The sequence below is a fragment of the Pipistrellus hanaki genome, assembly GCF_964339955.1.
Source record: "Pipistrellus hanaki genome assembly, chromosome: 10".
In the NCBI taxonomy this organism is placed as follows: domain Eukaryota; kingdom Metazoa; phylum Chordata; class Mammalia; order Chiroptera; family Vespertilionidae; genus Pipistrellus; species Pipistrellus hanaki.
Genome location: NC_140512.1, coordinates 49,476,843 through 49,491,470, shown reverse-complemented (window position 1 = coordinate 49,491,470; position 14,628 = coordinate 49,476,843). Strand labels below are relative to the sequence as shown.

At 41.0% G+C, this 14,628-nt stretch overlaps 1 protein-coding gene across 1 annotated transcript in view; it reads right to left on the bottom strand.

Moving 5' to 3' along the window:
* PTN (pleiotrophin) overlaps positions 1-14,628 on the bottom strand; it is an 87,456-nt gene that overhangs the window by 48,646 nt on the left and 24,182 nt on the right. The window lies entirely within an intron of this gene.

The following is a 14,628-nucleotide window of genomic DNA, read 5'->3' as shown; positions in this document are numbered from 1 at the left end:
CCCAAATAGCAGGAAGCAGCCAACTCTTTCAACCTGCTTTGCTCATGGCACCACCTCTCTGCAGGGGTGAGGGTTCACTGCCAGGAATTTCAAAAAAAAAAAAAAAAAAAAAGCGAACTCTGGGTTTCTTATCCAGAACTTGAGCTTGTGAACAAAGAATTGAAGCCAGGTCTGTAATCTATCCAGGAAATTGAGAAATGAGATGGCTTCAGGCCTGATTAATAGCAGCCAGCCAGGGGCAAGACCACAGCCCTTGCTCTTTCCCAGGTCCATCTTGGAAATCAGTTCCAGGTGAGACTTGGGGAGCCTCTGAGTCATCAGAAACAACTGGGGACATCCAGAGAATGTCTGCAGCGCTAAGAGAAAAGAGAATGTTCATTGCCCCTTGCGATGCATGTACACTGGCACTTCCTACATGCTGCCTCTGTGGGCCCATGCTACTTACCAGTGGGCTTTCCCAGCCAGAATACCATTGGTCAGCCTTCCATCCAGCCTTCGGCAGCCCCTGAGGGCACATTACTCAGGTATCCTAGTGCCCAACATAGATTACTTCTAATTATAACTGTTAACATGAATTCTTATTCATCGCTAGTGTTGCTGATGTTTTTCTTTTTGTTTCTCAGCACAATACCAAATGTTTTATATGTTCTTATCCCATTTACTCCTTACCCTCACCCCACTGGTTATCACCGTTAACCCCATTTTATAAATGGGAAAGCTGAGTTTTAAAAAGATCAAGTCATTTAGCAAGGTTCCCCAGGAACAGAGCTAGGGCCCAAACTAGCCAGTACTGTGCCATCCAGTGCAAAGCACACCATGGCACACACCTAGGAGAAGCCTCCGCGGGACTCATAACAGCACCATGCAAGACAAAAAAGAATCATTCTGGATGAGACCACCAAATGTGGTGGGCAGTTTTCCCAAAGAGGAAGCAGAAATTGTTAATATTACTGGAAATCCCACTCTGGTACGAAAAACACAGTCATCAAATGTATATAATCTTCACCTTAGACAGTGAATCTGCCCTGGCTTCTCATCCCTCTTCTACCTTGGGAAAAGGACAAATGAGGAGAAACGGTACCCTCCGATATTTAACTCCTCTGCCTGAGAATCAGCCCTGAAGAGCGAATTTGCTCATTCTTTGGCCAGAAACTCTGTCCTGGCCCTGGAATCACAATGGCAAAGTCCCAGTCATTGAATGCAGTAGGATTCCTTCTTAGGAGCTGAATCCTCTGAGTCCCCTTCACCGGACCTAAGCTTAAAATCTTTTTATGGAAAGCCCATGCCCCTCCACCCTAAGTCTTACTGTCTAGGCAGCCTGCAACCAAAGGCCTCAAGTGAAGTGACTGCACCCCCCTACCCCCAAAGTTGGCAATCTTACTTATCCTGTCTTTAAAAATTTGAATCCGATTTCTAGACGGATGGGTGGAAGGTGAGTGGGCAGAAAGACAGAAAGGCAGATAAAATAAACATTGGTATTGCATTAAAATTCATTATTTAAACACTTTCCTAACTTTTATCCCATTTGACTCAGAATTTTGTGATCATCAGAGTGGCGTTTGGGCTTAAATCGCAGGTGATTGAGAAGCAAAAAGGATGCATCAGCTACTTCAAAGGAACCAACCATTTTCCCCTTATTTCTTCATGCATCCATTCTCATCAATATACATCAAGGCAAAGAATGGTGCCCGAACTGTATCATGCTATTTAAGTACTAGCATAAGGAATAACGTGGTTGCCTTTAAAATGAAAATAACCGGTTCTATCAATAAAGTGAAATCCAGTAAAATAAAGTGCAGAAGCATACACTTGATAAAGCAAAGAAGAATAGAAATAAAAAAATAGATGCAAAAGAGCTGAATTTACTACCAACCAATGCCAACTATCATGAGGAGTTTTACTGGACCATCAGCACCCTCTCCCTTAAATCACTCTGGTGTGTCCCCTCAAATTAACACTTTTAATAAGGAATTTCAAGAGGTGCCCAATATTGTTGTTGCTTTTAGTGAATTGAAATGAAATTTTGTTAAGAAGAATGTAATAGTGGACTCTAGCTTGCACTTATTTGGTACTTTTTATAATCTTAAGGCATTTCCATTTGAATTATATCATTTTATTGTCTTGAAAGGCAATTGGACTACACAGCAAATGCCATTTAATGGTGGGAAAGTGTTGCATAAATATCTCAAATACTACAAAAAAATTATCAGTTGAGCTCTGCTCTTTCTACTCCCGATGTAAACTATGCAATTTAGTCTCTTCATGAAACAATAGCTCTTACTTATAGGACCTCAGAGCGAAAGCACTGGATGTCCATGTTTATTCATTGTATGGCATTTATTGTAATCATATCAATAAGACACTGTTTCTATGGGCCAGCTGCATGCGACATGGAAATAGCTTTGTTTTAGAACACTCTCTTTGTATTTTCTGTTTTAATAGAATTTTGTCACATATGGCTGTGGATTCTACTAAGCGTATCAGCCTTGGAGAGTTTATTTACAAGACGTATTCCCTTTGCTTGCCCTGTGCTATGGCTTACTGAACAAGTTGAACATCAGGCTCCCTAGTTAGTGGAGTCCAGGGAGGAGAATTTTTAACTTTCCCAAGTGAAACTGGTGATTTGCCAGATTTAGAAATAACTGTCATATGGAGCATCCTTTTTAAATTTCATTCTAGATATAGACTGAATCATATTCTCAGGATTCCCTCTGACTATTATTACATTATTATAATATAATCTTTTCTCAAGACAAAAACTAAACTTTAATCTCATAAAAACTTCTCTTAGTATATGACTCTCTATTTGTATTATGATCATTTGATAGAGACCAAGTAATATCCTAGCATATAAAAAGTGCCAAAGATGTCTGAAAAATTCTTAAATCCCTTTTGTGTATCTTTCATTCTTTCCACACACAATTATTGAACACAGCCGAGGTTTGTGTTATGAGTATAAAGAGAATAGAGACCTAGCCCTTAAAAATCCAGTGGGAAAATTAATTTGATTTTTATGTTAATCCGTTCCTTGTCAAAATTATATTTGAAGTATTAAATCAGCACATATAAGTGAAAAACCAAGCATATCTCATTCACTGCACTACTATAGAATTCCTGGCAGTTTAATCATGAGAAAATTACTAAGACACTAAAACAGATCAACATAAGTGCATAAATAATGCTCAATGGGATACAAATAGCCTCTTCACTGCTAGTCTTGCAAAGTCCCCAAGAAGAAACGGTAAATTAACATGTAGCATAACTCTCCCCAACCCCAAAAATCTTTGATTTTATACAATGATTTGCCACTGCTTCAAAATCGTCTATAATGTTGGAAGGCTGTACTCTTCTCCATATAGACTGCATAATATACTCCAACCCATGAGAAGAAATGCAGAGTGGTACAAAGCGTAATGATGTGCATCTGGAGTCAACAAAACACTATCCTAAAAACACTGCGAATAATGTGAACTGACCCCAGGGTTTGCATCCCTCCCTTTCTCTGTGATCTTTCTCTCTTTTTGTGCCCCCTCCCTCCCTTTGCTTTGAGCCTCCTGACAGCAAGTACTTGCACAGTTACTTTGAGTTACAATATGTTATCCCCAGTGGAAATCAGAAGCTTTCATTCCAAAGGTGGCCACTCTTGACCTCTGACCCTGGCGCCTCCCACCCTGCTGCTCCACTCCATTTTCTGTCTCCATGGAACTGAATAGCCAAGTGGAAAAATGGGAACAGGCAGAGTCTATAGCTATTCACAGACCATCCTGCTGCCCCCTTCCTCTCCCATCCCCCCCCCCCCAAAAAAAAAGAGAGAGGGAAAGATGAATGAAACTCATTCATCAATAAGCAGGAGATGAAAAAGAAAGCACTACTGGCTGAAAAGTAAGCTAAGAAACAAAGAGGGGAAAAGAGGGAGAGTGCCAGAAAAGAAACCGAGAGGAGTAAGGGAACATGTGTGGATGCAAATGGTGAGTTCTCAAACAAAACAACAAAACAAACAAACAGAAGATGAAAAGCAGTGTTGAACACATACCCAAACTGAGTTACCTATAAGGGGTCAACTGTTTCTAAATGAATGCCTGCTGCCTCAGACACCGTCTTAAAACAGAAGAGTGCACCCATAGGGGAGTCAGCCAAGAGGTCCCAGAGCCTCTGGGATCTGAGATTGTCCCTTTTTTTTTTTTTTTTAAGCATCCTGGCAGCACTGTTTTTGGAGCTGGGAGGAATGAAAATAGGACCCCTGCTCAGAGAGCTGGGTACTGGGCACTTCCAGAAGGTCCCACACTCATCCAGAGGAAAAGTTTTAACATATCAAAAAGCACGTCATAGCACATACACTACACCTAGAGTCAATCTGTATCTCCACAATCATGGCTCAACAACTTGATGTGTCCAAGTCGAACTGAAATATAAGATAATGACTCAAATCAGACTGGCCAACAGCCTTACAGCTGACTGATGTGGTCACAGCACAGAGGCCGGCAAACAAAGAATAGTTCCTCTCAATCTAAGTGAAAAAAAATCGGCATTTAACTCAGATCAGTCTCAAAACCTGCAAGATTTCAATGTTTCTGTATTTTCTTCTTCCCCCACAAGATGCACTAGTGGACATTTCCTAAGTCATTAATCATTTATCTGAAAACCTGTGTTGTGTTTTTCCTCAGATGAGTGCTCCAATATTGAAGTTTTCATTTTATGTGAATCAAAGTAAGAGCCTCATGCATTCAAAGAAAAATGCTTGGGCAAGAAGATGTTTCTATCACCTTCTAGCCCATTCCTCTTCCACCAACAGGACATCCCCGGCACCAGCAGAGCTCCATGGGAGCTGTGTTTGCAGGAAACCATCTCCCTTCTCCCTCCCTGACATCTTCTAGCCACTTCCAAATAGAATTCTAAAACCACTGTGCCAGCAAATTTGGCATTAGTCCTGCCTACTTGCACTTTTCCTTTTATGTTTCTTCACCTCTAATGACACTTTGCCAACTATGTTCTCTTGACTGTGAGATCTTAAGCATAAGCATTCACACAAAGGAGGTGATGTGATTGGAGAGACAAATAAGGATGATGCTGATAGTAAGACTGGCAAATTCTCATGGGCGTGAATCACTGAATGGAAACCTCATGGACTTCAAGTACACCTACTTATCATTGCTTGAGGGTCACCAAAAGTCACAAATGGGAGGTAGAGATGAGCATGGAAGAATTTCTCTTCAAAGAAACAATCGGAAGTTCTAGCTATTGTCACTACTAAGGATAGAGATTAACCTGTAGCCAATACTCCTGTAATTACTCCCTCCCTACACGTTCCCTTACCTCCTCCCCTTACAATTCTACAAATTCTCATGAAAAGCACTGAAGTAGGGACTAGAATGCAGAAGCAGGGTGGATTCAATTCCGTTTGGGCCTCTGCCAGATTCTCATTAGGTCCTGCACATGTGAGCCAACGCTGATTGCCATGGCTGATCTCCCCGAAATCTGCCCTTCCTGAAACACTAGCCTCTGTTCTTCTGGTCGCCGCCTTTAAATGGGGATTTGGGTGAGAGCAATACCAAAGGGACCGTCATTATACACCCATTATTATGAAACTGATGGGCTCTAAGTCTTTCTGGCTAAAAGCTCTGACAGGGTGAGATCACACTGGATTGCAGAATCATTGCTTTCCCGGTAAGTCAGGTTACAAAGGAGAACTAGAATTGGGAGGGAGGGTAAGGAGGAGGATAAAGGAAGAGTGTTTTTCCTCAAATTCACTTTACTTCATGCTGGAGTGAGAGGCCTGCCATACTCACGAAAGGCTAATTATATAAATCAGATGCCCTGGCTGAGTTTCCAACCCCCTGGGAGCAGGGAGAGCTAGGAATAAATGAGGTCTTCTGCAAAATGAAAGAAGCCCTTTGAAAAAATGCCAAAACCAATGGTTGTACAGCTTAACTCGCCATTTATTTTATAGAAACAGAAAAATCTGGACCAAGGATAACAAAAATAGCCGAGTTTTCGTCTTCCAGCGGATTTGGAAATGTGTTCTGAATTTAGTTGCCTCCTTGATAGTATCTACTTGTCTTTACTTTGCATCATCAAATATGACAGCTCCTGAGATGTTCAGATATCTGAATTCCTCCTCAGAATGAAATCTGACTAGTGTTTTAGGAAGATAGTATTTGTGTTAGGACCTCGTGGGAATAGCCATTGCTCTGGTTGCCAGGGCTAAATATGGCAGGAAAAATAACAGCAATAAGGAACAAGGTTAGTTACAGACCTTTAGTTCTGGCTAGCACTCATGAGCATGTAATTTTGAGCAGTCACTTCACTTTCCAAGACCTCAGTTCCTCATATGAAAATAATGGGTTTGTTGGACACTAGCAACTAGGGATCTGTGATACTAATCCCCCATCCACGCCACAAGTAGTCAGTCTCAGGTAAACAACTGCAGTCCCAACCAGATATCAATGGTGTACATGACAGTTACTTTGATTATTTGATTATCAGATTTAAAGTTTGGACTTTGTGGATGTTGACACCTTCTTTTCCCTATGGGTCATCTCAGCCTCCATGAAAGTTCATCCTTATTCCTGTCCCAACTCATTGATACTGCCTCCTGCTGGATCTGCTGAGATATAGCACCTGAGAGCTATTTAATTTCTGACAATATTCATTCCTTTTTTTAGAGCAAGACATGAAAGATGCCTGGATTCCCAAACTGGGTACTTGGCATCATTCAACACACGTTTGCTAGAATAAATCATTAAATAAATTTTCAAATGAAAAGGCCATTTATTTATTAAGAATGCCTTCAACTAGATGGAGGGCTGATTTATTCATCCTGATTTTTCTTTCCGACAATCCATTTTTATTTGTATTTCTGATCAGACCAACTAATTAAAATTTATTTTCGCCTGATTAAGAACTCAGACTGAACATATAGGCATAAATCAAAATCATAGCGATATAGAAGAGATGAAACATGAAACAGATGACTAAGACCATCTGGTCTAGTCCATTTTTCAGAGGTAAGAGGCTCAGAGAGATGAGATGTCTTGCTCAAAATCATAAACTCATGCATATGGCTTGTGGTGGGATGAAATCAAAAGCCATATTTCAGTATATCCAAGCCAATGGTCTTTTTATCATTCCACATTCTGATTCTGTTAAAAGTTTTTACTTAAATATATATATATGTTTATTTGGGTCATCCGATTTGGTGTTTTGTATGCATAATATGGCTAATAATTCTGAGATGAGAGTTCACAGTGAGCTTTAACCTACACCATCCCATCTGATAACACCAATAACACTGCCTAGTAGAAAAGGATGCTGGGTAATTTTCCCAGTCATTGAAGAGCTCCCCATAACACCCCTGCATAGTCACATCTATCCCTGCCCTTGTTCATGCAAAGTGCCAGGGGCTAGAATGAAAGTACATTCCAAGCTTGGCTGTGTTATTTGGAAGCAAGAAACTGCTTCATCTATTCATGGAATCTCAAAACCATCTAGGATTATATTTCCTGTCCTCTTTCTCTCAGGGGAGCAGTTACAAGATTCCTACTGAGGGACACACCTATGTCTTAGCAGTCCTGCTCCCTTTGGCTTGCTTTTCTTCCAGCCTCTAAAACCTCTGTCTAGTCCAGGGAGAGAAATAGCTATCTCTTATAGAATCAATTCCCTGTTTATTGTTATAACATTTTTATTGAATTTTTTGAGATGGAATTAGTTAATAAAACCATATAGGTTTCAAGTGTACAATTATATAACATGTCAATTGCATACTGCATTGTGCGCTCAGCACTAAAGTCACATCTCTTTGTGCCACCATTTATACCCCCTTTGCCCTCTTCTACTTTCCCCCAGTCCCCTTTCCCTCTGGCAATCACCATACTGTTTGTCCGTGACTGTTGATTTTGTTGTTGTTTGTTTGCTTGCTTGTTGTTTAATCCCTTCACCTTTTATATCCAACCCCTTATTGTTATAACTTTTGCAGGTTGTTGTTATTTTTTTTTCCCCAAAGGAACAGGCATTGAATCTGTCATCTCTATTACAAACCCCTGCTTTATTGTTATAGCTTTTATTCCCAGAGTCCCCATGGCTTTGGAAACTCCAAATTTGACTGCTACTCAAAAGTCACAAATTTTTCTTTCTTTTCCTTTGATCTGCTATAACTACGTTCTCATTAGGATTGCACTATGGATCCATTGTCTATCTGTTCCAAAGAAGAAGAAATGCATACATACTATGTACATTGCTACATCCTACCAATGGTGATTAGATTCCCAAATCAGCTGACCCAAACCTATTGGAACCACTAGGGAGATAAGACAGCAGCCTTATTTCCTTCTCATTGTAGGTTATATCAAGTTGCTGGTGATTTCTGGGGTTCAGAGTGTGGGAAGGCAAATTTTTGTTAATATCACAATAGGGGCTCCATTAGGGTGATCTGGCCATAATCAGTCTATTTATATCCTAAGAAAGGTGAAGATTAAAATCTCTGCAGTGAGCAGAATGACCAAGGATAAGATGCTCCTGACTCCATCTTTCCATCTCTCTCCAACACATTGGCTTTGAGGAAATTCCTGGAATTTAGACACTGTTCTAGAGATTATAAAGATTAGGAAAGAGTAAGAAGGTCTGAATAATCCCTACATTTATTGGATTACCCTGATATTTTGACACTTAAAAGGCTCAAATGCAAATTAAGTTACCTCCAGACCTGAGAGGCTGACTTAGTCTATCAATTCAAATGACCATAGGAAGCAGAGACAAAAAGAGGAAGTATCCAAAACAGACACTGAGATAGATCCTCAAGCAGAGTAAAGAGTGAGAGTTGGAGATGATTTCTCTGTGAACTGGTTGGTTGGAATGACCGAGGAAATTGGTTTCTATTGTCAAATGACCTCATTATACAAAGGTAGAGGGCCTGGTGTTAAGACACAGGTGGCAATTTTGAAGCTCTAACAAAACCCATAAAACCTACCAGGCATCATCAACATGGGAGAAGTGCCAAAACCAGTTTAGCTCAGTGGATAGAGCGTCGGCCTGCGGACTGAATGGTCCCAGGTTCGATTCCGGTCAGAGGCATGTACATTGGTTGCGGGCACATCCCCTGTGGGTGGTGTGCAAGAGGCAGCTGGACCATGTTTCTCTCTCATTGATGTTTCTAACTCTGTATCCCTCTCCCTTCCTCTCTGTAAAAAATCAATAAAATAGCCGAAAACGGTTTGGCTCAATGGATAGAGTGTTGGCTTGGGAACTGAAAGGTCCTGGGTTCGATTCCGGTCAAGGGCATGTACCTTGTTTGCGGGCATATCCCCAATAGGGGGTGTGCAAGAGGCAGCTGATCGATGACTCTCTCTCATCGATGTTTCTAACGCTCTATCTCTCTCCCTTCCTCTCTGTACAAAATCAATAAAATATATTTTAAAAAATCAATAAAAAAAAATATATATATATATATATTTAAAAAAAAAAACATGGAAGAAGTGTTCAGATTGGAATGATAGCATATTATTGTCTCTTTTGGGGCTGATCACTTTCAAAGCTGATTTTTAAATGATTATAGTTGTAATCATTCTTCAGTGGAAATGAATATAAACTAGGGTATGCAATGAGGCAGCCAAATGAACCCATCCATTTCTCTTTGGGGAGTCTCTGCAGCGTACATTTCTCTGCAGTGGGCAGTTTTATTGGAAGGTACTTTACTTGCTGAGCTTCTATGTCAGAGATCAGGGTCAATGAAGTGGGAGCCACCTACAGTGAGAAATGGAAGATAAAACTTTGCCTGGGTTGACATTTTTCGGGTGGTTTGTTCTGTCCATTTGCTTCCTTGACCTGCTGGTTAGCTGCAGTCGCCAGTTTCTGAGCTATATTCTTTCTCAGCTTTCAATTCAGTTTAGACAACTACCTTTTGGAAAGTTGCTGCTATTTAATTTGTTTTTTTAACTACTCCCCACCTCTCCCCTCTATTTAATGAAAAATAGAACTTATTAACACTGAAGAGATTTTTTAACATCTGGTCTAAGGGAAGAAAAAAAGTAAAGTGAAGCAAAGGTCCAGAAAATTCTATATATTTTAATAAAAATTTCAAAGTATTGAAATAAAGTCGTACTCTAACTTAATTTGTCACGAAGCCAATGTATAAAACAGATAAATTTTGGAGTGAAGAAATTGGTTGATATTAACACAAATTCAACTATTCTTTACTGACTCCACAAGATTGTAACAAGAGATCGAACATAAAAACTATAAAATAATTTTATACTGTGATATATTATTTGTACTATGATATTATTACAAAACTCTTCTAGGTGATTGAATTTTAGTAAATGTCTCTTTTTCTCCCCTTTGGTTTCCCATTCCTCACCCATCTTGCTGAAGCTCAGAGCCCCCCTGCCTGACCTCACTCCCTACTTATGTCTCCAAAGGAACACTTCTTTGAGAATCTTCTGACTTCTCTGTTTCCAAATCTATATCATGGACTGGCTCACTCAACACCCACTCCAGCCCTCTTCCAGGAAGTAGGAAATGAAAAGCAAAGCATAGAAAGAGTAACAAAACAAATCAAATTTAAAAACAAAAATAATCCCACCAAAACTATATTTCCCAGCCTATCTTAGCACTGTTTTGCAAGTAATGTAAGGAATTTTCCCTCATAAGAAACCTTGGGAAATAATTCTCCAGGAGATAAAGATAAGGTGTGTGGGTGAGGAGGGTGGCAGGAGGGCTTGGTTCTGGAGGGAGCAGCTCTGTTAGCTGCCTTGTGAGTCAGCCAGGGATCCCGGTTCCCTTCCTTCCTGTTAAAGACAGAAATGGTGTCACAGCTGTTTTCTGATTGTGGCGAAGGCAGCACCTCCCACAGTGACCCAGCTCTACAGTGTGTTTTTAAGAGTAGATCCCAGCCGAAACCGGTTTGGCTCAGTGGTAGAGTGTCGGTCTGCGGACTGAAAGGTCCCAGGTTCGATTCCGGTCAAGGGCATGTACATTGGTTGCAGGCATATCCCTGGTAGGGGGTGTGCAAGAGGCAGCTGGTCGATGTTTCTCTCTCATCAACATTTCTAGCTCTCTATCTCTCTCCCTTCTTCCTCTCTGTAAAATATCAATAATATATATATATTTTTAAAAAAGAGTCGATCCCAGAAGCTCAACCAAGAATCCATTTCTTTAGCTCTTCCAATAATTGTGGGAGCCATCTCTGTCCCTGGATCAATGTTTCACTGCTTAAACTAAGCAGGGGGATTTTGTTGTATGAAACTATAAGAAAAACACAAAACAACAGCAACAAAACAGAAAGACCGAAACTAACTCTTTCCCAACCAATGCTTCCATAACTGTCAAAGGGTGAAATAAATTCTCACTATGAGTTTCATTTCACACATGAGTAAGTTCTGAAAATTTATGAGGCAAGTTCCTCTCTATTTCTCATAAAGTTTAAAATCTAGTACAGTACGTATATCCTACCTGTGGATTAAAAAGCTCCTATTCATCTACTTAGGAACCCACCAAGCCATTCAGAACATAACCTCTTCTCAGCATTGAATGTTCACCATATACAATCTCACAGGACTGGGGCTAGTCATAGATTTATTATCCAGCCTCTTGATCAGCTGGGAAATCACATTAGGCAAAAAGAAGAAGGTATCTATTTTGGAGTCATTGAAAGGTAGCTTTAAGCTATGCAAGACAGCCAACATTTTCAAAAGGTTGTATATTACCCCAAAATTTAGAATCTTAAGACAGGCTCTTTAGAAGAGGGTCTTTATTGAGTACCCTATGGACAAAAACAGATTCAATGATATCAGGACTCATTATTATTTTTTCTGTTTATTGGCCTACTTTGTTCCAACCAGCAAGGCATATGGCAGAGATAAGACTCACCAGTGAAGCAGCCACTGTTAACAGAAGACAGGTATGTATAAGACACTTAGAGCACAATGCAAGGTTGGCATTATTGAAGTGAGTGAAAAGTGATGTAAGAATGCAGAGTCTGTCTCAGGAGATTAGATAGGCTTCCAAATCAAGGGAAAATATATATATACAAGTGTACAGAATACATTATGCCTATGTTAAGTTCTTTGGGGTCCAAACCCATCCTTCTATATGCTAGTTTATAATGCGCCATGATTTGTTAGTATTTTATTTTCACTTACCTAGTTCACAACTTTATACATAGTTAACTAGTATTAATATTCATTCACTCGGTGAAAATAATTGGTGTGGTTTATCTCTTGGCTGGTCCTGATTGATACAGAAAATGACCGCAGACGTGAGATCAGGAATCAGACCCTCACAGAATGGCATTTAGGGATGGGTTTTGTTGTGTCCTTGAGTCTGAACCCAGCAATGGGCTCCATGCCAATGGAAAAGAGGATGCTAATAATTATGCCATGCAATGGCATCACAGTTCATCAAATGAACACCCGTGATTGATTGTGATTGATTGTGAAGAGAGGGCCTTGAGAGCCTAGATGGTTGCTGTCCTTGACCATTACGACATTGATGACGGCTATAAGGACTGTGGAGTGAGCTGGATTCTTCCGAATACTCCACTGTGATTATAGAAATAAGTGAAAATTTCAGGTCCAATTTCTTATCACAACTCACAGAGGAGAAGTAGTGTGGCAGCCTAAAAGAATTGCATCTCTCATAACCTCTGGACTGAAGTCTCTGAAAATCAAGCATGGTGTTTAATTGTGCATGATCCAGAATTACGAATGATGTTGAAGTCACCAATTCACCAGCTCTCTCATGAGTAAGTGAGGCCAATGTTTGGAAAGTGGAGTTCTAGACATTTGAAAAAGAGAAAACTGGTTGGACTCACACAAGACCCAGGCTCTAACATCTCTGAGTTAATCTGAGTTTTCCTCTAGTAACTACTATGGACAGCCTAACCTGGAGCTAACTGGAGAAACGGAACTGTGGTCTGCAGTGTTCCAGGCCCAGCATCACAGGGTAGACTGTATAGGGAGGGTTGGAGCTGAAAGACAAGAGCACGGCACCTGTGTGCAGCTAATTGTAGAGTGTGAGAGGTCACGCTAAGTACCTAGTTATGCAGATCCATGATCTGAGGTATCTGCCTCTGTTTCTACATTTGTATATTGAAAAGAAGATACTGGACTAGATTGGCAGTTTCACTTTTAAGTAGCAAAACCTCATCAAATTAAACCGTGTATAAAACTCCAGGATATAAAACAGATTAAAAAAATAATTTGTTCTGATTATATCTTGAACCGAAATGGGGGACCCCCACTTGCTACATCTACCCGCAGGCACCTCTTTAGAGTTGAATGGCTCTGCTGAATATAGTCGGTAAACTTTTCAATAGAATAATCTCTTACAATCCTTCTTAACTCAAAAAGATTCTGAGTACCGGTTCTTAAAGTGTGGTACTCAGACCAGAGGTCAGAAAAGAACATTCTCCAGGCTGTGAACTCAGTCTAGCTCAGCTCAACTCTACCTCCTCCCTCACCTGGAACAAGGTGCTTACCCTCTGCTCTCATTTCTACCCCTGGAATTTCCATCTTGAGGGCCCCCCTCCACAGTAAGGGAACACAAATCACACAGGAAAATCCCCTGGGAGGACAAGCAAGCAGTGTTCCTGAGAAATTCAGAGTGAGGCATTTTCCAGGACTTCATATAACCGAGTCATGCAATGGAAAAGATCTTTATAAAGAGAGGTCAAGGTCACCTCACATTAAAAGGGTGTGTAGGGGTGGGGGGTGCTCATATCTTTTAAACAAGATGGGGGCTGGTTTCAAAAATGACCAATGGTAGGTACCAAAAGGGCCCCAAGGAGGGTGGAAAGCATTTTCTTTGCTCCAGAAACCGGCCAGCAATTCAGCAAGAACAATCAGCGGGGGCACTAAAGCCCTCCTGGGGAGCATTGGGTTACAGAGTGGGTTCCCAAAGCATCACCTTTCCTACAAATTAGCCAGCTGCCAGACTCGGTAAACATCATAAATCTCCAAGAACAGGGCTGCACTCAGGAGGTGACCCAGGTGTTTGACCACGGAGCATGTTGAAATATGCAAGGCCAGCACTGCCTGTGCCAAATGGGTCACAGCCACCCCTCTGTGCTCCAGTTTCCCAGGCCCCTGGGTGGAACTGCTCACAATTAACAGTTTTGTCTGTCACCAGGCCTGCCTCGCTGTCAGACACGGGGTTCCTCTCGGGTTGGTGGTCTCTCTCTCTCTCTCCCCTTCTCCCTCTTTCTTATTTCTACACATGCATAGCAACCTCAATCAGAAATCACATCAGCCACCTAGAGCTTTTTTGAGATTGCTAGCGAATCCATCATTTAGGATGCCGGGCTTGATGAAGAGAGAGAGCTGGGAAGTGATTCAGGCTCCAGTCCTCTCCTTGCCCTGGACTCTGCATGTGAAGTGCTTTTGTCATTCTGTCCTCTGGTGTCCTGAGGAGCAGGAGCAGAATGTGATTTTTAAGTTTCTTCCTACATGGTCAATGCGAATTAAATTTGAATATCAAGAATTTCATAAATGTCCAAGCACATGAATTTTTCCTTATGCTTTCTAACAGAGCAGTGGGTGTGAGAATATGGATAAAGAGGATGAGAAGAATCCAGAGGCCCTCGGTGTGTCAATCTGTACACCCCGGCACTCCTGACCGGGTTCACGGAAGTCCCAGCTT